Here is a 25,430-nt window from a genome sequence, read left to right as displayed (position 1 = left end):
CCATTCTTCAATGATTTTCAACCACATTTAGAGTATCCTTACATTGTACAATTCACTTTTTTATCATATTGTCATCACTTGCTTTAAATGCACTTGCTTTTTAGGTGAGAGCCACACACATCTATTTGAAGGAGAGAAAAAAAAATGGAACGAATGTCCGTGCTCGTTTGCATTTCTCTTGAACATTTTGTTTTTATGCTTTGATCAATTATGTTAGGGTGATATTTCATGAAATTTTATGCTTTTGTGGTTGGATTTTATATGTTATGATGTTTTTTCCTAATTCCCTATCCACATAATGAAGATAAATTCGAGGTTGCACTAGCTCCAGTCTTGAGTATTCAATAAGAACCGGCAAGTGATAATTTGCATATCAAAGATGCAAGCATAATGATACATCACCGATGGCGACCTCCTAAGGTAGATGACAGTTTCTCTTCTTGCGATGCACTTTATAACGAGCAAACATTTCCATTGGAACATGAACAACGTTAGGTTGTTTGGGTTAGTGCAGGATCAAGGGGGGCCAAAAAGTGGCGATGTGAAAAAAATAGCCTTCCTCACTCGCCTAAAAATGCAAAAATCCATGTTGACTTTTTGCTTGGCTTGGGTGTCAGTACACCTTGGCCTAGTAATTACATATGCAAATCGGATATCCGATTTTCTCGGATATCCTATTTTTAGTTATAATTTTAATTTAAAAAATATATTATATGTTACATATTACATTATATTATATTATATAATATTATATTATATTATATAATATTATATTATATTATATAATATTATATTATATTATATATAATATAATATTATATTATATTATATTATATAATATATAATATTATATTATATTATATAATATATAATATTATATTATATTATATAATATATAATATTATATTATATTATATATAATATAATATAAAATATAATATAATATTATATTATATTATATATAATATAATATAAAATATAATATTATATTATATTATATTATATATTATATAATATAATATAATATTATATTATATAATATTATATTATATTATATCATATTATATTATATTATATCATATTATATATACTATTATATTATATTATATAATACATAATATAATATAATATAATATAATATAATATTATCATATATATTATACAGTACAATATTATATTATATTATATTATATTATATATTATATAATATATTATAATATAATACAATATTGTATTTTATATACAATACGTATTATATAATACAATATTATATTATATTATATTATATTATATTATATTACAATATTGTATTTTATATACAATACGTATTATATAATACAATATTGTATTTTATATACAATACGTATTATATAATACAATATTATATTATATTATATTATATATTATATTATATTATATTATATATTATAATATATTATATTATATATTATAATATATATAATATAATACAATATGTATTATATAATATAATAATATATTATTATATTATATATGTTATTTAAAAATAATTTAAGTATAGAAATCGGATATCTGATTTTCTGAGACTTTTATATTTCGACAGTGACAGTCCCGTGAGTCATTTTTAACTCACGGGTCGCGCGAATTCATCAAAATCCGATATCCGCTCCATCTGATATCCGGTGTTTTGACAAAAAATTGCAAAAAAATAGATTTAGAGGTAAGAATTTTATCGTTTTGAATCATTTTCATTCATTTTTTGTATTTTTTGTTAATGTTTATTTGATTTTCATTGAAAATTTGGTTTTTTTCATGAAAACTAGGTTTTTTTAAATCAAATACCTAATTGTTTAAATTTGTTAACTAAATTTAATTGTTTACATTCAATTAGGTTAAAAATGGGGGATAACAATGAAAACACTGACCAAGCACAACCACAACTGCAACAACCAAACCCTCATTTGCCAAACCCCCCCTTAATTCAAGATTTGATTGCACAAAATTTGAATGAATTGAGGGGGATTGTAGAAGTATATCGTAGGATCCCTCATCTACACCCATTGTTTGATCCTCTCGTGCCGATCATAAAAAGTATGGAAACCATGACTGAGGAGCACGATGCCGCCCTTTTGTGGCGAGATTCTATGAAAGAAAAATATGCAGATGGCTTGTCGTATAAGGATATCAAGGATCTTGAGATATCCAAAGCCGAAATCACCTCATTGTTTGTCAATCCCCGTACTGGTTAGCCCGTAGATCCCCAAAAAAAAAACTTTCTATCAAATGGTGCACAAATGATGGGATTATGAAAAACTTTTGGGATCGTTGGTGGATGGTTTTCGACAAACCACCCAACAACAATCTTGATATCCCCTTCTATTTCATAAAAAAATTGTATGTTGAGTTTTTTTTATGCAAACATGTGAACTATTTTGACATCCAACCTTTCTAGGGTGTAGGTTTAGGTATGCCTCAAAATAGACCTGAGGCAGTCAGAGTAGTCTAGGGCCCATATGTTCCCCCTCCTCCTGTTGATCCCCCACCTGTAGTTCAACGTCCTGATATCATTTGTGAGGCGGCTTCACGGACCATATCGACTATTCACTCTTTGAGTAGCCTTTTGGTTTCTCAGGTTGTGTCAGTAGCTCAACCTACTCTTGATGGTAGTGGTGCATCCAGTGCTGGTGACACGTCATCCTCGGCTCCACACATATGTGTGCCCCATAGTTGTGTCATGTGTGGGCACGTATGCTTTGGTCCAGTTGGACAACCCGTTGATCCTCCTGTGGGCAGTGCAGATTATGAGGTGCATGAGATGCATTATGCACCAGATGTTATTACATAGACTGGAGGATACCCTGGGGAGTCCTCACATGCTAGAGTCGAGGAGGCACCATCATCATACATTGATGATGTATTGGTAAGATTTGTGTTTTCACAGTTCATGTTATATTTTAATTAAATATTTATAAATTAGATAATATTAAGTACTAATTTTTATTTACATGGTCTATTTAACAGTTGGTGACTGAGGATGAGTTGAGACAGATTCAGGAGGGCACCTTGTCAGCCATTTCATTTGGCCTTGATAGCTTGACGGTACATATATTATTGCACCTAGTCGTTTGTATTTTATTGTACATACATGCTCATCATTTATATTTGTAATAATTAGATTATGTAGTAACTTGCATGTATATCTTATTTTACTCTTGTAGGGCACAAGCAGCACAAGTGCGGTGCAGTGTGATTTAGGATCTGGTAGTGCAATTGGAGACAAGGGAAAGGTAATTGAATGCAAATATGATTGAATGAATAGTTTAAATAACTTATAGTGATTATACATGTCTAGATATAGATTGATAGTTTCATATACTTGTTGTGTATATATACAAAGAACTCTTGGCTTCACATCCTTGATGACTACACCCAGTATACCTGAAGAAGACGAAGAGATGCCTCGAGTAGATGTGTTTTTTTTTAATTATTTGATTAGTAGATATAATTTGTTATTATCAATGACAATTATATGCTAACTTGTATCAATGTAATGTTTCTGAACATATGTAGGTTGTGTATCAAAATATTCAAAACATACCTCCTCTACCAAAGACATACATCAAGAGTCCTGCAAAGCTGAAGAGAAAACGTGGAGATAAGGTAAACATGAATAGTTCAATTATAGTTCATTTTTATGTTAACTTTTCGAATGTGAATTATAAAATATAACTAATATTAATTGTGGTTTGTATTTCTTGTGCAGGATCCTTCAGAGCCGAGCAGTGCAGTGAAGAGGATCGATTTTGATGATCCATTAGCAACTTATGATGTTATAGATAGTTTTGGGATGCTTACATGTCTAGTTGGCATGTATATTTTGTATATGGACATACATTCACGTATTTAGACATACATTTTGTTTCAGTTGGTGTTTATGTCATATTTGTCTATGGACATACATTTGTAATCATTCAACATTTTTATATATACAGAAGTTGATATTCGATCATATAAATTGTTGCTCATTTGTGTGTGGTGTTATCATGGAAATCTTTAATCTTCATTCCAATAATTAACAATGGCTAATAATGACTATTTAATGAACAATACAATTCATTTCATTTCATCGTAACTGTTGTTTTTATAATGAACAATATAATTCATTTAATGAACAATACAATACAATTCATTTAATCAACAATACAATACAATTCATTCAATGAACAATACAATGAATGAACAATTAAATTCATTTAATGAACAATACAATACAATTCATTTAATGAACAATACTTGATACAATTCATTATTACCCTATGCATGGTCCTATTTTTCCCCCCACCTCGGTCGAACGCTTGGGGTTTTATTAGGGCAGCAATTTTTCGGTTGGTGAAAAAATCGTTAGTCTCACTCAATGGAATGTTGTCGCGTGGCCGATTTCTCGTTCTGCTCGTCGCGATGACAAACCATCAGCTCCAACATGTCCAGGTAGGCATTATTACCCTACGCATGCTCCTATTTCCCCCCCCACTCGATCCGACGCTCGGGGTCATACCCTACCAGCGTCGTCCCTTGAGCGCCCTAAGTGCTCAAAATTGTCAAACTTTGACGGGCCCTAACTCGGAATCCGTGGCATCTGTGAATGATCCGTTTAAACCTACGGGGCCACAAGAGGGGTCCCTACAAAACCCTATCTCAGCTTTTCAAGTTGTCGAACGGTTTTATTAGGGCAGCAATTTTTCGGTTGGCAAAAAAATCATCAGTCTCACTCAATCGAATGTTGTCACATGGCCGATTTCTCGTTCTGCTCGTCGCGATGAGGAACCGTCATCTCTGACATGTCTAGTTAGGAATTATTACCCTACACATGCTCCTATTTTACCCCCCCACTCGATCCAACGCTCGGGGTCATACCCTACCGATGTTGTCCCTTGAGAGCCCTAAGTGCTCAAAATTGTCAAACTTTGACGGGCCCTAACTCGGAATCTGTGGCACCTGCGAATGATCCGTTTGAATCTACGAGGCCATGAGAGGGGTCCCTACAAAAGCCTATCTCAGTTTTTCAAGTTTCCCTATGGTTTTATTAGGGCAGCAATTTTTCGGTTGGCAAAAAAATCGTCAATCTCACTCAATGGAATGTTGTCGCGTGGCCGATTTCTCATTCTGTTCATCGCGATGATGAACCATTAGCTTTGACATGTCTAGTTAGACATTATTACCCTACACATGCTCCTATTTTTCCCCCCCACTCGATCCGACGCTCGGGGTCATACCCTACCGGCGTCATCCCTTGAGCGCCCTAAGTGCTCAAAATTGTCAAACTTTGATGGGCCCTAACTCAGAATCCATGGCACTTGCGAATGATCCATTTGAACCTACGAGGCCATGAGAGGGGTCCCTACAAAATCCTATCTCAGTTTTTCAAGTTGCCCTACGGTTTTATTAGGGCAACAATTTTTTGATTGGCAAAAAAATCGTTAGTCTCACTCAATGGAATGTTGTCGCGTGGCCGATTTCTCGTTATGCTTGTCGCGATGACGAACCGTCGGCTCCAACATGTCTAGTTAGGAATTATTACCCTATTCATGCTCCTATTTCCCCCCCCCCCCCCCCATTCGATCTGATGCTCAGGGTCATACCCTACCGGTGTCGTCCCTTGAGCACCCTAAGTGGTCAAAATTGTCAAACTTTGACGGGCCCTAACTCAGAATCCGTGGCACTTGCAAATGATCTGTTTGAACCTACGGGGCCATGAGAGGGGTCCCTACAAAAGCCTATCTTGGTTTTTCAAGTTTCCCTATGGTTTTATTAGGGCAGCAATTTTTCGGTTGGTGAAAAAATCATTAGTCTCACTCAATGGAATGTTGTCGCGTGGCCAATTTCTCGTTTTTCTCATCGCGATGACGAACAATCAGCTCTGACATGTCTAGTTAGGAATTATTACCCTAAGCATTCTCTTATTTTTCCCCCCCACTCGATCCAACGCTCGGGGTCATACCCTACCGGCGTCGTCCCTTGAGCGCCCTAAGTGCTCAAAATTGTCAAACTTTGACGGGCCCTAACTCAAAATTCGTGGCACCTGTGAATGATCCATTTGAACCTATGGGGCCAGGAGAGGGGTCCCTACAAAATCCTATCTTGGTTTTTCAAGTTACCCTACGGTTTTATTAGGGTAGCAATTTTTCAGTTGGCAAAAAAATCGTTAGTCTCACTCAATTGAATGTTGTCGCATGGTCGATTTCTCGTTCTGCTCATTGCGATGACGAACCATTAGCTCTGACATGTCAAGTTAGGCATTATTACCCTACGCATGCTCCTATTTTACCCCCCCACTCGATCCGACGCTCGGGGTCATACCCTATAGGCGTCGTCCCTTGAGCGCCCTAAGTGCTCAAAATTGTCAAACTTTAACGGGCCCTAACTCGAAATCCGTGGTACCTACGAATGATCCGTTTCAACCTACGAGGCCATGAGAGGGGTCCCTACAAAAGCCTATCTCATTTTTTCAAGTTGCCCTACGGTTTTATTAGGGCAGCAATTTTTCAGTTGGCGAAAAAATCATTAGTCTCACTCAATGGAATGTTGTCGCGTGGCTGATTTCTTGTTCTTCTCATCGCAATGATGAACCGTCAGCTCTGACATGTCTAGTTAGGCACTATTACCCTACACATGCTCCTATTTTTCCCCCCCACTCGATCCGACACTTGGGGTCATACCCTACCGACGTTGTCCCTTGAGCGCCCTAAGTGCTCAAAATTGTCAAACTTTGACGGGCCCTAACTTGGAATCTGTGGCACCTGCAAACAATCTGTTTAAACCTATGGGGCCACGAGAGGGGTCCCTACAAAAGCCTATCTCAGTTTTTAAATTTGCTCTACAATTTTATTAGGGCAGCAATTTTTCGGTTGGCGAAAAATCGTCAATCTCACTCAATGGAATGTTGTCACGTGGTCGATTTTTCGTTCTGCTCATTGCGATGACGGACCGTCGGCTTTGACATGTCCAGTTAGGCATTATTACCCTACGCATGCTCCTATTTTCCCCCCCCACTTGATCCGACGCTCGGGGTCATACCCTACCGGCGTCGTCCCTTGAGCACCCTAAGTGCTCAAAATTGTCAAACTTTGACGGGCCCTAACTCGGAATTCATGGTACCTACGAATGATCCATTTGAACCTATGAGGCCATGAGAGGGGTCCCTAAAAAATCCTATCTCGATTTTTCATGTTGCCCTACGGTTTTATTAGGGCAACAATTTTTTGATTGGTGAAAAAATCGTCAGTCTCACTCAATCGAATGTTGTCGCATGGTCGATTTCTCATTCTGCTCGTCGCGATGACAAACCATCGGCTTTGACATGTCCAATTAGGAATTATTACCCTACGCATGCTCCTATTTTGTCCCCCCACTTGATCTGACGCTCGGGGTCATACCCTACCGGCGTTGTCCCTTGAGCGCCCTAAGTGCTCAAAATTGTCAAGCTTTGACGTTCCATAACTCAGAATCTGTGGCACCTACAAAGGATCCATTTAAACCTACAGGGCCATGAGAGGGGTCCCTACAAAATCCTATCTCTGTTTTTCAAGTTGCCCAACGGTTTTATTAGGGCAGCAATTTTTCGATTGGCGAAAAAATCGTCAGTCTCACTCAATGGAATGTTGTTGCGTGGCCGATTTCTCATTCTACTCATCGCGATGATGAATCGTCAGCTCTGACATGTCTAGTTAGGCATTATTACCCTACACATGCTCCTATTTTGCCCCCCACTCGATTCGACGCTCGGGGTCATACCCTACCGACGTCGTCCCTTGAGCGCCCTAAGTGCTCAAAATTGTCAAAATTTGATGGGTCCTAATTCGAAATCCATGGCACCTATGAATGATCTGTTTGAACCTACGAGGCCATGAGAGGGGTCCCTACAAAAGCCTATCTCGAGTTTTTAAGTTGCCCTACGATTTTATTAGGGCAGCAATTTTTTGGTTGGCAAAAAAATCGTTAGTCTCACTTAATTGAATGTTGTCGCGTGGTCGATTTCTTGTTTTGCTCATCGCGATGACAAACCGCCAGCCCCGACATGTCCAGTTAGGCATTATTACCCTACACATGCTCTTATTTTTCCCCCCCACTCGATCTGACACTCAGGGTCATACCCTACCGGCGTCGTCCCTTGAGCGCCCTAAGTGCTCAAAATTGTCAAACTTTGACGGGCCCTAAATTGAAATCCATGGCACCTGCAAATGATCTGTTTGAACCTACGAGGTCACGAGAGGGGTCCCTACAAAAGCCTATCTCAGTTTTTCAAGTTGCTATACGGTTTTATTAGGGCAATAATTTTTCGGTTGGCAAAAAATCATCAGTCTCACTCAATTGAATGTTGTCGCGTGGCCGATTTCTTGTTCTGCTCGTCATGATGACGAACCGTTGGCTCCAATATGTCCAGTTAGGTATTATTACCCTACGCATGCTCCTATTTTGCCCCCCAACTCGATCCGACGCTCGGGGTCATACCTTACGCATGTGACATCCATGAAGGGATATGAAGGGATATTTTGTAAATAATCAGAAACCTTTAATGATAATCAAGTTGAAGCCTTGAGATTTATGCAATATGGTTCAAGTCCAAAACTATACCCTGAAGCCACACACTCTTCCCTCTCCTAGCATACACTAATGAGTCACAAGTTAACATAGAATCTAGAAGGATTTGACGAGAGCGTTTTGATTTTACTTATGTCTTGTGTATTATAATAAAGACCAATTTGCCAATGTGACATCTTCATATGAGAGAAAAGCTTCATTTTATCTCAATACAGTTGTACCTATTTCATTATTGGAAAAAATAAATATACAAAGATCTATTATTAGCATCCTCTATATTATGGATTTGAATTGATGTTCTCAATTAGTTATTATCTGTTCAACTTTTCTTCATAAGGCACAACCATCTGGTCATTATCATATCAGGACAACCATCCATGACTTTCAAAGTAATTGATATTTATTCCTACACCTCACACTCACAAGATTAATAATGAAATGACATTTATGATTCATCAAATGCTGACAAAGTCTAATCAAATTTCAACTTCAAGATGTATACAACATATCATATTCAACTTCAAGATGCATACAACTTACCATATTCAAGCTCATGCCAACCACCACTTGGATATTGTTATATGTCAATTAAAGTACAATATATGTAATAAAACCATATAGTCTTACAAAAAAGCCATCATAGACCATCTATGTCGATTAAAGTACAATTCATTTGTAACAGGGGCACACTCACAATCTGAAGTTGCAAAGCCCCGTGGGAAGCATCAAATTAGAAATTTACTAATCTGACTCATACTATTGTCAAAAGCATCAAAGATGCTACTGCTAGAGAACACCATGCTCCATTGTGGAGAGCATATTAGGTGCATCTGATGTCAGCGTCTAAAAATGAAACAATGTTATTCAATTGCCAAAATCTAACTGACTTTATTTTATAAACCATTAATGAATAAAAATAGACAAGTTTACCTGAGTGAAAGTTCGATGACCACCTTGACTAGTAGGTGTTGATGTTGAAGGCCCAACATTAACCTATTTATCTGACTATCAACGTCAAATGTTTGATTCAATAGATCATCTGTCATGACAATTTGATCCACTGCAGATGTGTCCTAGCCACGTGCATTTGAATCATCTTCATGATAATAAATGATGAGAAGACCCACAATTTAATCTCATTAATGCACAAAGGAATATGTACCATCACCAAGAGAGGATCTTGTCAATGATGAATGATCTAGCATGAACCTGTATTTTTAAGAATTGTTAGTCTACACATAAAATGCATGGATGAACATAAAGGATTTATGATAATCACTTCAACTAAAATGCATGATAATAAATGAAAAGGTGGGATTATATACCATAAAAATACGTCCCTTCGAATTATATCAACATAACCCACTATGTTGACGCAAAAATCGTAATGTGATACTGTTGTATATCATCAAAAAAGACCTTCATGAGCATAAAGGTTATGCGATAATTATATCATAAAAAAATATCAAATAGTGTTGTCTAATAACAAAAATTGTAAAGCTCATCAAATGCATGATAATAAGTCATGTTGCAAAAATACATCCCTTCCAATTATATTGAGTGTACTCGCTATGTGCATGCAAAAACCATGTTGCCAAAAAAAAACGTTCATCAATAGACCTGCATTTTGAACACATCCTTAATATACACGTAACAAACTTGATATTAATATACATGTAACAAACTTAATAGACCTGCATTTTGAACACATCCTTAATAGACCTGCATTTTGAACACATCCTTAATATACACATAACAAACTTAATATACTGTCCATAGCTCTTTGGTCTTTGGTTTTGCTTGATGCTTCAACAACTTCACATTTGTAGCTATAATAAGGCATGAATACATTATAATGGTTTTGTGTCTCTCATAGTCTTCAAATGCAGGTATGCCATTCTTTCTAATCATGTATGTTCGCAACCAAGTTCCCACAACAACAACTGAACCTGTAGGATATGTGAACCCATCATCATCTGTCACTGGTTGTGTTAGCTTTTGTTTTCCCTGTACACATCGTGCCAACCAATATTCTAATCTCTCTTCATTCCCTTGCAGTGCAACAACTACAAAAACATGTCCTGGTTGTACAAGATCTGGACTGAATTGTAGTACTAAGACTGTACCTCATTCTGTGGTTGCAATGTATAGTTCTCTGCAATATCAACCACCGATACAATAGTGCCAATCAGGAAAGAGTTCTTACACATCTTGAACTGTTGATCCAACCACTGAGACCTATGGGTGTGCCTTGCATACTTGTAGAAAAGATTTTCCTTAAAATCCAAAATAAAATCAACAATACTCACTCCTCTTGAGACTAGTTCGCATCTAGAACCTTCACCTCACTCTTCAAAGTATATTTCACTGTCTCATATCTTTTTTTCACAACATAATTATTTCCAAACTCGTGTTTGCTGCCCTCATGAAAACATGAAACAAACTTTGACAACCCACCTCATTCTGAGCACTTCTCATTCAAACAATCATTTCTATAGAAATAGTAGCCATCATGTCTAGGGCATAAAAATAGATCTTGCAAGTCTCTTGATGATCTCGGTAATAGCATTGCACCACACTCCTACAACATCTCATTAGTATGCATCATAGAATGAATATGACATAAAAGTTCATGGTACATTGAAAACTCCACATGGTACTTGCAACAACAGGTATTGTGAATCTTAAGAGGAACACAATAAAATGGTTTCAAAGGCCCTTTGTGATATTTGCAAAGTTGGATGTAATTCACAAAATTTTTTGTACAACATTGTTTGGCTTGATTCCAAGAAATGTTTGGGATGCGGTGTGCGGTCTTGGTTGTTGATTCTTAATTTCAAAATGTCCTTTACATTGGGTGACACTCTAGAATTAGAGTGCCAAAATTGTTGAATCTCTTCCTTCACATTGTCGGTCAAATTTCTATCAACACGTGGAAGCCTTCCACCAAATGCCCATGTATCTTGTTGAAGTGTATCGTCAAGTCTTTGTCTTCGTGCAAGTGCTCTATCCAAAGTTTTACGGTTTATGTTAAAATCAACACAAGTTTGTCTCATTTGACGAGCCTTCCTCAATTGATGGCTTACTAAGGAGGTTGTAATCACTCTTCGAGTGGCTCTCTTATCTCTTTCTTTGGTATTCTTTCCAATAGAATTGAGAGTGTCAAATAGATTTTTTGCAATAATAGAATTTCTCTCCATCTTCTTGTTCATATGAATCTTCAATTTGTTTAGCAATAGTCTCATCTTTATCATCTTTAGCAATTGAACAAAGAGTTGGCATTGCTCGGTCAATGTCTTATTGCTAAAATTTTGGTTGAAAAGTTGTGTAGCCCACAACCGAACGGTTCTTGTTGACCTCTTGCCTTTAAGATTCGCAATAATGTTCTCATCGATTTCAAATAACCATTTTGGGGTTCTTGAAGGTCTTGGATTTGGAATTTGTCTTTCATCCATGAGAGGGTCTTCATTTCTAAAGTAATTAGGTGTTACATATGGTTCACTTGGTTGAGAAATTCCACCTTCAATGTTAAAGTTTTCCACATTTTCACCTCCTATGTCAAAATTTTCCACATGTTGAGCATTTTCATTATCACTTTCAACATTTTAAAAAATTTCAATATTTTCACTTTCAAAATCTACATTTTCAAATTCAATTTCCTCTTCAGTTGAAGTAACATTAGCAATATTTAACATACCTTGTCTTCTCCTCCTATGACATTCTCTATCTCTTTCTCTATACACTTCAATTTGGTCATTTGAAAGTTTTCTTTTGCGTTTAGACTTTCGACGACTACTACTCCCCATTTCCCTCCACACATGCTCCTTCGTGATTGACAATGTAAGTTTTCACTTTAAGAATCTCCCAAAAGCACAAATTTGTCTCTAGCTATCTGAAAACCCGTGATCCTCGACAGAAAATAGAATATATGCAGACTGTGGGCTGTTAAAATCTACAGAATGGCCCACAAACCCTTTTTTTCTTGGTTTTTTGTACAAAAATCAGATATCGGATTTTATTAGTCATATTTTATAGAGAGAGAGAGAGAGAGAGAGAGAGAGAGAGAGAGAAGGAGAGAGAGAGAAGGAAGGAGAGAGAGAGAGATTTAGGGGTCATATGGTGTCCTAAGAGGTCATAAGGGTTCATGGGACACCATATGACCCCTATGGACACCATATGACCCCTAACGACACCATAGGACCCCTTAAGATACCAAATCATGTCGTAAGGGGTCATATTGTGTCCTATGACCCCGTAAGACACATGACCCCTAACAATATGATTTGGTGTCTTAAGGGGTCCTATGGTGTCGTTAGGGGTCATACGATGTCCATAGGGATCATATGGTTTCTTGGGACACCATAGGACCCCTTAGGACACAATATGACCCCTTTTCCCTACAATATGACCCAAAGCAACCCAATATGGTGTCATTAGGGGTCATATGGTGTCCTAAGAGGTCATAAGGGTTCATGGGACACCATATGACCCCTATGGACACCGTATGACCCATAACGACACCATAGGACCCCTTAAGACACCAAATCGTGTCGTTAGGGGTCATATTGTGTCCTACAATCTCGTAAGACACCCCCTAACAACATGATTTGGTGTCTTAAGGGGTCCTATGGTGTCGTTAGGGGTCATACAGTGTCCATAGGGGTCATATGGTGTCTTGAGACACCATAGGACCCCTTATGACACAATATGACCCATTTCCCCTACAATATGACCCAAAGCGACCCAATATGGTGTCATTAGGGGTCATATAGTGTCCTAAGAGGTCATAAGGGTTCATGGGACACCATATGACCCCTATAGACACCATACGACCCCTAACGACACCATAGGACCTCTTAAGACACCAAATCATGTCGTTAGGGGTCGTATTGTGTCTTACAGGGTTGTAGGACACAATATGACTCCTAATGACACGATTTGGTGTCTTAAGGGGTCCTATGGTGTTGTTAGGGGTCATACGGTGTCCATAGGGGTCATATGGTGTCTTGGGGCACCATAGGACCCCTTATGACACAATATGACCCCTTTTCCCTACAATATGACCCAAAGCAACCCAATATGGTGTCATTAGGGGTCATATGGTGTCCTAAGAGGTCATAAGGGTTCATGGGACACCATATTACCCCTATGGACACCATACGACCCCTAACGACACCATAGGACCCCTTAAGACAACAAATCACGTCGTTAGGGGTCATATTGTGTCCTACAACCCCGTAAGATACAATATGACGCCTAACGACATGATTTGGTGTCTTCAGGGATCCTATGGTGTCGTTAGGGGTCATATGGTGTCCATAGGGGTCATATGGTGTGTTGGGACACCATAGGACCCCTTAGGACATAGTATGACCCCTTTTCCCTACAATATGACCCAAAGCAACCCAATATGGTGGCATTAGGGGTCATATGGTGTCCTAAGAGGTCACAAGGGTTCATGGGACACCATACGACCCCTATGGACACCATACGACCCCTAACAACACCATAGGAACCCTTAAGACACCAAATCATGTCGTTAGGGGTCACATTGTGTCCTACAACCCCGTAAGACACAATATGACCCCTAACGACATGATTTGGTGTCGTTAGGGGTCATATGGTGTCCATAGCGGTCATATGGTGTCTTGGGACACCATAGGACTCCTTATGACACAATATGACCCCTTTTCCCTACAATATGACTCAAAGTGACCCAATATGGTGTCATTAGGGGTCATATGGTGTCCTAAGAGGTCATAAGGGTTTATGGGACACCATATGACCCCTATGGACACCATACGACCCCTAACGACACCATAGGACCCCTTAAGACACCAAATCATGTCGTTAGGGGTCATATTGTGTCCTACGACCCCATAAGACATAATATGACCCCTAACGAGATGATTTGGTGTCTTAAGGGGTCCTATGGTGTCGTTAGGGGTCGTATGGTGTCCATAGGGGTCATATGGTGTCTTGGGACACCATAGGACCCCTTATGACACAATATGACCCCTTTTCCCTACAATATGACCCAAAGCGACCCAATATGGTGTCATTAGGGGTCATATGGTGTCCTAAGAGGTCATAAGGGTTCATTGGACACCATATGACCCCTATGGACATCGTACGACCCCTAATGACACCATAGGACCCTTTAAGACACCAAATCATGTCGTTAGGGGTCATATTGTATCCTACGACCCCGTAAGACATAATATGACCCCTAACGACATAATTTGGTGTCTTAAGGGGTCCTATGGTGTCGTTAGGGGTCATACGGTGTCCATAGGGGTCATATGGTGTCTTGGGACACCATAGGACCCCTTAGGACACAATATGACCCCTTTTTCCCTACAATATGACACAAAGCTTCCCAATATAGTGTCATTAGGGGTCATATGGTGTCCTAAGAGGTCATAATGGTTCATGGGACACCATATAACCCCTATGGACACCATACAACCCCTAACGAAACCATAGGACCCCTTAAGACAACAAATCATGTCATTAGGGGTCATATTGTCTCCTACGACCCCGTAAGACACAATATGACCCCTAATGACATGATTTGGTGTCTTAAGGGGTCCTATGGTGTCGTTAGGGGTCATACGGTGTCCATAGGGGTCATATGGTGTCTTGGGACACCATAGGACCCCTTATGACACAATATGACCCCTTTTCCCTACAATATGACCCAAAGCGACCCAATATGGTGTCATTAGGGGTCATATGGTGTCCTGAGAGGTCATTAGGGTGCATGGGACACCATATGACCCCTATGGACACCGTATGACCCCTAACGACACCATAGGATCCCTTAAGACACCAAATCATGTCGTTAGGGGTCATATTATGTTCTACGACCCCATAAGACACAATATGACCCCTAACGACATGATTTGGTGTCTTAAGGTTAGGGGTCATATGGTGTCCATAGGGGTCATTTGGTGTCTTGGGACACCATAGGACCCCTTATGACACAATATGACCCCTTTTCCCTACAATATGACCCAAAGCGACCCAATATGGTGTCATTAGGGGTCATATGGTGTCCTAAGAGGTCATGAGGGTTCATGGGACACCATATGACCCCTATGGACACCGTATGACCCCTAACAACACCATAGGACCTCTTAAGACACCAAATCATGTCGTTAGGGGTCATATTGTATCCTACACGATATGGTGTCCATAGGGGTCATATGGTGTCTTGGGACACCATAGGACCCCTTATGACACAATATGACCCCTTTTCCCTACAATATGATCCAAAGCAACCCAATATGGTGTCATTAGGTGTCATATGGTGTCCTAAGATATCATAAGGGTTCATGGGACACCATATGACCCCTATGGACACCATACGACCCCTAACGACACCATAGGACCCCTTAAGACACCAAATCATGTCGTTAGGGGTCATATTGTGTTCTACGACCCTGTAAGACATAATATGACTCCTAACGACATGATTTGGTGTCTTAAGGGGTCCTATGGTGTCGTTAGGGGTCGTATGGTGTCCATAGGGGTCATATGGTGTCCCATGAACCCTTTAGGACACCATATGACCCCTAATGACACCATATTGGGTTGCTTTGGGTCATATTGTAGGGAAAAGGGGTCATATTGTGTCCTAAGGGGTTCTATGGTGTCCCAAGACACCATATGACCCCTATGGACACCGTACGACCCCTAACGACACTATAGGACCCCTTAGGACACAATATGACCCCTAACGACATGATTTGGTGTCTTAAGGGGTCCGATGGTGTCGTTAGGGGTCGTATGGTGCCCATAGGGGTCATATGGTGTCTTGGGACACCATAGGACCCCTTAGGACACAATATGACCCCTTAGGACACAATATGGTGTCATTAGGGGTCATATGGTGTCCTAAGAGGTCATAAGGGTTCATGGGACACCGTATGACCCCTTAAGACACCATATGACCCCTAAGGACATGCTTTGGTGTCTTAAGGGGTCCTATGGTGTCCCAAGACACCATATGACCCCTAACGGCACCATAGGACCCCTTAAGACCAAATTGTGTCATTAGGGGTCATATTCTCTCTCTCTCTCTCTCTCTCTCTCTCTCTCTCTCCACCTCTCTCTCTCTCTCCCTCCCTCTCTCTCTCTCTCTCTCTCTCTCCCTCTCTCCCTCTCTCTCTCTCTCTCTCTCTCTAAAATATGACTAATAAAATCCGATATCCGATTTAATCGGATATCGGATTTCTACCATGTGGCAGTTTACCAAATAAATGGCAGCAACGAGAAATTGTTTGGGGACCACAAATTTTTGTACTAAAATCGGATATTGGATAAAATCCGATATCCGATTTTATCTGATATCCAATTTTTGTAGTCAAATTTTCAAATGTCAAATTTTGGCTTGGGATTGCTTTGGTATTTGGCTTGGAAGTGACAAGCTTGGAAAGTCAACTGAAAAAACGTTCTTTTAGTATTCCTTGATTTTCCAGACTTTACATTGGTGGCTGATGACTTTTTTTGTAACCAAAATTGATAAAATGAAAAGGGTTTTTTAAGGACGTTCCCAGCTTTCCAACAATATAAGGCTTGTCTTATTTCGACTTTAATAAATAATTATTATTTATTTTCTAATTGAATTCTGACAATAGTCTTGATTGATATACTGATTGAAAAACACTCATAACTTTCAAACGGTATAACATTTTTTGAAACCAAAACATGCGTCAAATCCTATGATTCGTCTACTATAGGGAAAAATAAATAAAAATTAAATTTCATAAGGTTTTGACCAAGTTAAGGTGGTTAGACGTAGGAGTTTTTGAATTTTTGAAAAGCTATAGTAAAAAATTCATAAATAATTATTTAATTTATAAAAAATTAAAAAAAATATGTGTCACATCCGGACATGAGTCTAATACTTATATTATAAATATTATAAAAAAAATATTAAGATTTGATTATGATTAGGGTGGTCAGACATACGTCTACTTCTTATTTTTTTCCTGAAATTTTAGTACCACTGCATTGAAATTTGAAATTTTCATCAAATAGGATTTTTTTTTTCCAAAAAACAACTAGTAGCTTAGAAACTACATTCAATTTTCTATATATTCTCTTCTTACATATTTTAAAAATAATTTTCACAACTTACTCAAATTTTCATGTCAAGTTTCATAACTCTAATTTTCTGAAATTTCATTGCCACTTAAGGGCCTGTTTTGGCACACCATGATCCTACACATACCCGTCTATTTCCTAAATCCTAATTTTGAAAGTTATTACGATTTTGATTATGGGGGTTTAGGAAAAAAAAAATGTATTTGGATAGACCATGTACTTAATGTGTTTCCTCAATTGATCATTTTGCATGAAGTGTTGATTGAGTATAAAAATTGCATTGAGAGAGCCTTCCTTTCTCAATTTAAAGATAAGTTTGCCAATCTTTGAACTATCACTGTTGCCATGCTCCTATTGCATATCCTGAGAAATTTTCTGAAAGCTTGTAAATATTTTTCTTCTTTTAGTCATATCCCTTCTAGGAGTCTTGTATATAACTTATAGTAGGTTTTCTTTTTGCATGTTTTAGTTTAGTTTTTTTTGTTGAGCTAGGTTTTCTTAGTTTGCCTTGAGTCATTTAACTTAAGATTCTTCAAAGGCTTAAGTAGCTTAGTTTTCTTTGGTTAGTTTTTTTGATTAGTTTAGGTGTCCTAAGTGGGCGCTTTCAATTGTGATGGGTGATTGTGTTGTTTTCTCACATGCTAGCTCATTTTGTGTTTGATGTTTAGTTCATTTCTTGGATATCTATTCATGAGATTCTTTTGAATTCGAGGTTGTTTCCTCTCCAGTTTCATCATTTGGCTATGAATTTTACTTGAATAAGAAGAGAATCACTTATTATGTCTTGATTCCGACATCTTTCCATTACTTTATTTTTTACATGCTTAATCAAATTACTCTAAGTCATTGTGGTTTCTTTGGTGAAGTCATGGCTAGTGAAAAATATAAAATCTTTCTTCAACGTCACTGTAATTATCAAACCCAAGTGAGCTTCATTGCTTGAGAGCCAAGAGCCAAAGTGTGGAAAATATGTTGAAACAAAATCAATATCATAAAAAAGAAAAGAGAAAGAAACGAATAAAAAAATGAAAATGAAGTATCAAAGTGTTTGGATTTGGGAATATGTGAGTAACTCCATCAGGGCTATGGACGCCTGAATGACAATAAAGAAATATTCGTGAGATTATAGCGATAACCTTGTCAAGGCTATAAACGCTTGTTTGTAGTGAGGATCTATCTAGGATGCTTATGAAGTATGGATAAATTATGTAGCTATTCACGACAAAGCCCAATAACCACATTGTTCTTGTGAGTCAGAATGAATACATTTGCACACACATGGGTAATCAAAGACAATTCCTTGATTTGATTCATGATTCTTCTTCTACTTTGAGTGTGTTTTCTAGTCTTCTGATGGGTTGGGTTAAATGTTTTGGAGGTTCTAAGTGTGGATTGAGTCTTTACCTTTGAAATGTTTTGGAACATTTATTCAAACTGTCGCTAGATGTTGTGATCATTTCACACATCACCCCATTGCAGATGAGGAGCCCCATTTTTTTCTTCTTTCTAGGGTAGTTTTAGAGCCTTTAGCTATTAGCCTTTTATTTGGAAGAGGTTTAGTATCTGAAGTGGCTAAGAGGTAATCAATTCAAGTCTCTTTCTTTGAATTGAAGTGAGGTAAAATAGTTCTCAAGGCTCAGGCAATCAATGATTCACATCTTTTCTCACTCTAATGAAAATGAAATGTTGAAATTTAGCAAAGACAAGTCAATTTTGGAGGATAATAATTGTAGGTTTGCACTTCCAGGGTCAAACATTGACCCCCCAAAAGTGCGACATAAGTTTTGAAGCTCAATCATTGCCACCTTGAAAGTGCAATTTAAGCACTTTAGACACTTCCTTTTCCCTCCCAATCAGTGACTTAAGAATTTTTATTATCCTTGATGATCAAGATCAATATGGCGAGTTATTCAACCCCCAATCAAGATCCCAATGAGAATATTAGACTGCATTACCATTGCTATACCCAAATCCTTGACTTAGACATTTTTCTCCTTAACTGAACAAGATCAACAAGCTGGGTGATTACATTCCAAATTAGTGAAAAGGAACTTTCTTTGAGGGTCTAAAAGTCTCCCTTAAGAAAGAAATCAAGGAACTTCCTTTTCTACCTTGGAAGTGCGCCTTAAGAATTCAAGGCACTTCCTTTGCTACCTTGAAAATGCACCTTAAGAAATTGAATTATTTCCTTTGCTACCTTGCAAGTGCACCTTAATAAATTGAGTGATTTCCTTTGCCCCTTCGAATTTGCACCTTAAGGAATCAAGGCATTTCCTTTGATGGGTCAGATGTGTGCCTTAAGGCTTTAACTACTTCCTTTTCCCCCCATGAAGTGAAATAGGGATAAGCACTTAGTCATTCACCCCCAGGATCAATGACTCAAGGAAAAGTTTTGCATGGGTCCTAGAACTTGATAAGAAACATTTTATTTGAATTTGCATTTAGTGATTCAAGTCGGCCTTTGAGTTTTATTGAAAATCATTTAAAGATGTCAACCTTTTAATGAGGTATCATCAAGCAATTATAAAGTTGTTGTTGTCACAAAAGTTTGCACCCTTGTTGAACACTTATGCTCAACAACATTGGGAAACATGGAAGAAACCTCCAAGTGTGGGACCTTGTGCATATGAGGTTGAATCTCCGGAGAAGGCCAGATTCCTTTCCAATCAAGGTGTAGTGTTGGACCAACCCAACACTTGTAAAACCTACTCCTAAGCCTATTCTACCACTTGCAAAGGAAAAGGGAAGAATAAATATTGAAACAAATATAAAAGGTGATACACCAAGATTGAATCGATCTTTCTTCTACCTATTATTTCATAAGACGTCAATGAATCAACCCAACACATATAGGTTCCTATCCTTAATCTATCCCTAAGACATATATGAGATCATAATTTAATAGGAAATTGAGAGGGACAAAAACATCCACAAACAACCCTCATAAGAAGAGTTGATACAACGTATAAATCAAGCAAAACAATTAAGAACACATTCATAATGAAGGCAAGATAATTTGTACAAGGTAAATGAACTTAGAAAGAGGTAAAAATGTTAACTTAATTGATGTAAAGGAAACGTATATTACAGTTACATAAGAGACTTCCATAAGAGAAAATGGAAAAAAGACCCTAAGAATATGTTACAATTTTGCCTTTATAGGTCAGACATAACTTTGATAGAACATTGATTTTAGAAACCCTAACCAACTAGGGCTAGGTTACAGAGGAAAGAAATCAGATTGTTGCATGTCTGAAAGTATCTTGCAGAACTGGGAAAGAACAACAATACCCAAAAATCAAGAAGGCTATGCACCTGGGATGACATCAAAATACACTTTGTCAGACAAAAAGTCTTCTGCAAGCAATAAATAAGCATGGGATACCCTAGGAAACATATGTAGAGACACTACAGTGTAATGGATGTCATCCTGCAACATCTCGAAGTGGTTGGAGTGCAATCTACTCAGATTCGGTGTATTGACGGGCCCTGCATTCAATTATAATCCGATACGTCGACAACCACCATGGCACTATTATCTTTTAATGTTCTTTGTCAAATTTGAATCTCGACCATTGGATCTTCCCTTCGCATGCGGATGAATTGTTGAGATGTGCCTATAAGACCCCCAAAAATCCCTCAAAAGGAGATTAAAACATAGACGTACATCTTGCCCTTAGTGAAACCATATGACTATCATTGCATGTGTAACTCTGCTAGCCCCACCACCTAGGATAAAACCATCACACACAAACTAGACTACACATGTGGAAAGATCTCACAGCATTGTAGGCAAGCCCAAAATGATTATAAGGAAGTCGTAGAGATGTGACCTAACATTCCAGTAACCTCCAATGGTCCATTATAGTATCGCAACGAGAACCAGTGGTTTACCTTAATTGTCATTAACCTGCAATGACATTAACATCTTATGACAACCACCAACCCATGGCAAAATCAGAACATGAAATAACATAGTTCCTTGTCTGTTGCAATGATGTGGCTAACAACCAATAGTAACCGCAATAGGTACATCACAACATCGCAAGGCCAAGCAACAGTGATCGTCAACAACTGTGAACCTGCGATCAAGCAGTCATGGTAATAATTAACTTCCTGCCTGATTATAGCGGGTAAAATAGGGCCAGTTCTAGGATGCATAAGGAACACTCCATCTGATTGATTTAAGTGAAATGACCGCCTGTGCCAATCAATGGAGGAAAAGAATAAGGCCACAAAATATACTAAGACAAGAAGCCTTAAGGGTCTAGGGTTTAGGCCTTAGGGAAGTATGTAGGGTTTAGCCATTAACAATTTCTCAAATTGGTTATCTGTGTGGCTTAGGTTGACACATAAAATGTCAACAGTTGTGTTTGATCATTTTATTTGATCAAACACACACAATCGATATTGCAAGCTCATGAAGGCAATGATTCATATCATACATATCAGTCAAGATTATCATTGCTAGAAGGTGAATTCATTCTTTATGGGTGGCAATTTTCATCAGGACTAAGGCAAAGTAATTGAAAGCATCAAAATTGATCACTTTTGACAGTGAATTGACCTCTATGACTAGTGAATTTGTCATCAACAACAACGATTCCACTTCTAGCCAGATATCACCAAGATTGTTATTACAAACCACAGTGATTCCATTCATTGTTGAAGATGATTTTGGTTAGGGCAAAGTCTTTAGAGCATAGAGAATTGACTTCCCACATCAGTGAATTTATCAAATTAGGCATACAAAGTGAAAAATCAGACTTGATTACAAGAAACTCAGACTTAATTAGACCTCTAAAAGATCTAAAATCAGGCCACTTAGAGTAAAGTATCTGATGAAAGAGAGTTGTTAAATTAGCATATATCAAGTGTGTTTGATAGTATTTTGTTGGTTTGCAGGTGACTAAAGAGGAGGACTTCATGATCAACATAGGAAATGCATCAATTTTGGAAACATGAGGAGTTCAACATGCCCAAGGCAAAGAGTTAAGTTCTACAAGAAACATCAATACAAATAGTGGCAATCAACATCAAACATTCAAGGATTTTTTTTTACTTAATCTTGAATTTCCTCTAGAAATCCAAGAAGCATTGCTGGTACTATAGGCAACAATGTAGCAAACTGAGGGGAGGGAGTGAATCAGTTTACATAAAAACTTTTTGCAACTTAAACCACAAATCGGATCTAATAATTAACAGTTTAAAGCATGAAACAACACCACATCAATAACACACATAATTTTTGATGTGGAAAAATCGGTTAAGGGAAAAACCACGGTGGGAACCTACCCACAATGAGATAATACCTTGTTAGGAGTAAGTGAAATATTACAATGGGGAATGCACGCGCATTCAGACACACTGCCTAGAGCTCACTGCTCAAAAACAAGAAGGGATACAACCTCAAGGAAGGCTCACTGCCTTACAAAATATTTGGACAACAATTTGGATTACATGAACTGATGAAATAACATCTCCCAATGCCTGATTACAGTTCCAATTAAGCACACATACGCAAACTCTTCTCTTCACACTTCTGCACACTCTTTTGCACTTTTTCGCTTTTCTCCTCTACCATTGAAAGATCAAAAAAATATTCGTACAAAAAAATACATCTCTCAAATTAATATTATGTATATTTATACAATTAATCAACCTATATTTCAAGGTCAAGTAAACCCTCAACACAAATTACAAAATAATACCTCACACGCTACAACAACACATGCGGACCAAAAACATATCAGTTAAGACATGGTCTGGACCCAAGTCACCACAACAAACATGAAACACCACCAATAATTATTCTTTGATCGTCCATAACACACTATAATCACCATAAATGTTGCATAACATGAAGAACATCACCATATCAAGGAAATGATCAATATTGCACACAACGATCAATGCATACCAAACACGGATATAAAACGATCTAGAAAAATCCACAAGCAATGTGAATTGCATCACAACAACTCAGATTAATGAAATCATCATCATCTCTCTATCGGAGCTTAAGAACACCAACATAATTGACTGTCAACCTGAAAGATTCACTTGTGAATTTCAAATCATGAACTTTCTGAATTGAGTACACACCAAAATGTACCAAACACATCCACACATCCCACACATCCACACCTAAAGATATAGAAATTACGGAGCAATACAGAGCACAAACAAAAATATTGAATAATACGAACAACTGAATAACAACCATAATACTGAATCACACAACTTGATCAAAACATCATGCAAACCACTGAAAATTCTGTTGAATCAACTAGAGATACTTATCTCAAAACCCATTAAACCACAACAACTCATCTACAAAACATTAGCCAAACTAACTCATTTAATTTGACTAGAATACTAGACTACATAGAAGAATATGTTGACATCAACGACAAAACATCTTTCCAACAAACTTCTCAACAATATCCAACAAGTACAAATGAGTGATCAAGAAAGGGAAAGAAGATCAAAGATGATCAAGACAAAGGACTCCAAGGTTGGGAAGTGAAACATATCCAAGATGAGTAATTTCCCATAGAAGACAAAGAAAATGCAAGTGATCAAGATGAAAGTTAGTTTCAGAAGAGTTAATCAAAGTTAGAGGATCGATTTGAGAAATGTCATCATCACATCAAGAGCTTGGAAATGTTGAGTATCAAGAGATATTCCTCATTCATTCACACACTTCTTATGATTTACAAAGATCAAGCAAGCTAAGGTGGCACCCAGTCATCACTTATCACATCATTCCAAGATAAGGTGTGCAAATTCAATCTACCTGACTCATCCATCAAAAAGAGATAACTACTAGTTGTGGGCACAAAGTTTGATGCACCTACCATCGTCTTCAATTGGTCAATTATTCAAGGAAGGACATGTGTCCCACCAAATATAATTTTATCATTGGTCAAGCATTAAATGCTTTGCAATGGGTGTAACAAACCCTAATTAGGGTTTGTATCTTTGAATCTTGACCATTGATTGTGAATCAATCTAAGTCATTCAATTGTAATGAGAGCACTATATAAGGCTCCACTTCTTCATTTATAAATGTTAATAGGGAGTCAATAGTTAGATAGAAAGCAAGAAAATAGTTAGAGTAGAGTAGGAAGAGAAGGCACAAATTGTTTCCAAGACATTTTCTAAGAAGCATGTAAACTTCATTGAAGACATGGTGAAATTCACATGTTGAATCGACAATTTGCATGGTCTCTAATTATCATTTGATTTTCATGTTGTTTAGATGAATGCAAGAACTTTGTGCATGATCAATGGTGAAATTCGTGCACTCATACTACTAACACCTTGCTAATTGTAAAGTGTCTTGCATAGTCAACTAGATCCATCTTAGTTAAGCTTAACTTCAATTTCTACTTCCTCATTGATATGCATCATCTTGATGGTGTCTATGCTTGTAGTGGTGATTTTAAAATCATAAAGCTATCCCTATAACATCGTACTAGCCTTGTGGAGATGTTATCTGCATGTTAAAGAAAAACGTAGTTGAATTTCATCAAAGATTATCCATCACTCTTACATTCCTAGAGTTAGAATAGCTTTCTCAACCGTAATCCTTTTTCCATTCTTTCCAAATCAATTAAAATTACACATTCCAACAATATTCAAAGCATTCAATGTAATATCACATCAAACAACTGAGTCTATCCAAGAGAAAATTAAGACCTGACATGTGGAACCTTGGAGTCGTCCCATTTGATAAC

Source organism: Cryptomeria japonica, chromosome 8 (assembly GCF_030272615.1).
Source record: "Cryptomeria japonica chromosome 8, Sugi_1.0, whole genome shotgun sequence".
In the NCBI taxonomy this organism is placed as follows: Eukaryota; Viridiplantae; Streptophyta; class Pinopsida; order Cupressales; family Cupressaceae; genus Cryptomeria; species Cryptomeria japonica.
Note: the sequence above shows the minus strand (reverse complement) of the source record.